The sequence below is a fragment of the Lissotriton vulgaris genome, unplaced genomic scaffold (genome assembly GCF_964263255.1).
Source record: "Lissotriton vulgaris unplaced genomic scaffold, aLisVul1.2 SCAFFOLD_4510, whole genome shotgun sequence".
In the NCBI taxonomy this organism is placed as follows: Eukaryota; Metazoa; Chordata; class Amphibia; order Caudata; family Salamandridae; genus Lissotriton; species Lissotriton vulgaris.
This window is the reverse complement of record NW_028241106.1, coordinates 59,744-62,352: the sequence shown is the minus strand read 5'-3', so window position 1 is coordinate 62,352 and position 2,609 is coordinate 59,744. Positions and strand designations below refer to the sequence as shown.

The following is a 2,609-nucleotide window of genomic DNA, read 5'->3' as shown; positions in this document are numbered from 1 at the left end:
GAATGTAAGGTGTAGGCCAGCAAAAGCCTCTGATGGCACTTTTAAAAGCCACTTGCTAAATGTCTCGAAGAGACAGCTATGCGCTGTCTCAGACAAGACCTAAAAAGGGAGTTAGTCTTTTAAAAAAGTGTTATGTCAAGTACAACAAAGATATAGAATTCCAATATTGTAAACAGGTAATGTTTTTATCGTACATACTCATTTTCAGCCTCTTGGAGCAATCTCTTCGAACATTTGATGGCACGGACCCAAAAGCTAAGATATTTATATTATATTTAACATGTTGTTGGGACTAAGGATTTCAATCCAGTAACCGTCAGGATCCTGTATAAAAGCAAGTCCTTCCTTTTTACCATCATCTGGTTGCTTCACAGATGTTACTCCTAGATCTTCAAATCTTTTACAAACTGTTTAGACATCTGGAAATGCAATGCCAATGTTCCCAAATCCTCGAGAGTCAGAGCTTCCGTTATGATAACTAGGCCTGGGTGGTAAATTCTGTTTCTCTCGTGGAATTTGGGTAATTTCGGGTTCCGCAGAGAACGCAAAATTGTCCAAAATACTGCGTTGCGCGACTTCACAAAATGTTTTGCTTGTTTGAGTTCTCAAAATGCGTGTTCGCAAGATATTTACCCCCGAGGACGCAAACAGAGATTGCGAACCAGAAAAAAGCATTGCGAACAAGCAATACTGCATGTTTGTGGAATTTCTGCATGTTCGCGGAGATTTTTTACCGTTTCGCAGAGATGTGCGTAACGCAATTACGCAAATTCCGCCCACCCCTAATGATAGCTCCTCTCTTCACTTCCCCAATTATAAGTCAGTTCTATTGTGGCCTTCCTGGAAAAAGTCCATGCTGTTCGTTCTTTTGTATTGCTGGGAATGTCCTTTTTGTCTTCATAACCCATGAAATAAAGTGAACATTTCATAGATGAAAAATCAAATTTCTGCAAGAGTGTCATTCAAAGAACTTTGGTGTAAAATTCTAATGACTTTTTGGGATCTTTTATCCTAAGCATAGTTTGCTCCATCAAGTAATCCTTAATGCTGGGGTCTCGGTCTGTGCACGCGCCGACCATGTCTTCTTTGGACAGGCCATGCAACTCCGGCGCCAGGACTTCGGACATGATGCCGCTGAGGCGGCGGGTTTTGGACGAAAGAGAGGAGACCTGACCCTGGGACTGAACTAGGTGGAGAGGCGGGAGCTTGGTCCCTTACATTCTAATTTTTTTTTTTAATTCTTTTTATTAAAGTGAAAAAACATAAAAGCCAATTACAGGTACCTTACTTCACGGAACATAATACAATTATACCAACATAGAATAAATCAATGAGCATTCCCCAGGGCAAAGACGATGCTATGAAAAGTTACTATCGTGCGGTCGCATTAAAACAGGAGAGACGTTCTTTCCAGATCAGCCAGCATTAATCACAAACCCCACCACCCCAAGAGACAGAAGCATTACAAACAGGATATTTCCTAGTGGCAGGAGTGCGTAAGGCAAGAGAACTAAAAGTGAAACTACGACCGCAAAAATCATGCAAACCAACCCACGATACATTCTACAAATCAATGTGAACAACATCACCCCTGAGACCCATCGAACAGGCTTACCCCACAGGAAGGTACCCGACATCAGGATATTAATAGGATACTGAACACAAAAACAAACAAAGACAATACAAAACACCCCAACCCCCACCCTGCACCCGTGCATATGACTTTCGCCTAACCCCAACTAGCAGTGTGCCTGTCGCCCCATCTAACTAGGTTCTAAAGGTAGAAAAAGAAAAGGAAGTGTGGAGGAGGATATCTTCAAATAGGCTCCCAGTCTCCCCTCCCCTCCGCCAGAAACAAGCAACCCCTGTGAATTAGCTATAATTTTAAAAGAAACATCAACAAAACAGGCAGGGTAAGCCGTAAACACCGCCCAACTTGATCATAGTGATGACAAATCCCCCATTTATTGAAGCCACAATCTTGAACCCAGTCCGTAAATCTCATCCCTGGCTCTTTCGATCTTTCATGCGAACCCCTTCCATACGAACCACCGCATTAACAGGAGAGTCAAGGAGCACCAAAAGTTCGGAAAAGTGAAGTCTGGAAAGAGTCAAAAGTGTTAAGCCCTCGTGGGTTACTCCGTCCCTGACGATCTCCCTCGCCCAGTCCGATACCAGATATTGTTTCCTTCTCGACCACGATGAATCAGTCAGTGAGGGGAAAGATGGCATTGTGATCCGGAAAAAAGTACCAGCAGTAACCAGGGACGGAGAACCAAAAGGTCCTCCCTCGATCGGCAGCGATGTTAAAGATGGCGATTTTCCCAAGGCCACAGGCTCATTTTCGTTTGTAGACACACTGGCCAGGGACTTCATTATTTCTTTCTGCACGGGGCCCATATTCGTCGGCATGATAGTCACTGTGGGGATCATGGCTCGCTGTTGATCTCGCAATGGCGCTGGGTCCGGTCTCATACTTCTCGTTACTAATGGACTGGCGATCATTTTGTGGACTATAAGTTCCACTCGTTGATGTAGTGCCCCGATGGCGGCTAAGATGGTCTTCAGTGATGGCTCAGACTCCGTCCGAATCTTCCCCTCTCCATCAT

The 2,609-nt window shown here is 44.2% G+C and overlaps 1 pseudogene; it reads right to left on the bottom strand.

Moving 5' to 3' along the window:
• Nucleotides 1-264: 264 nt before the first annotated feature.
• Nucleotides 265-1,127, bottom strand: LOC147672109 (lactoylglutathione lyase-like; annotated as a pseudogene).
• Nucleotides 1,128-2,609: the final 1,482 nt, after the last annotated feature.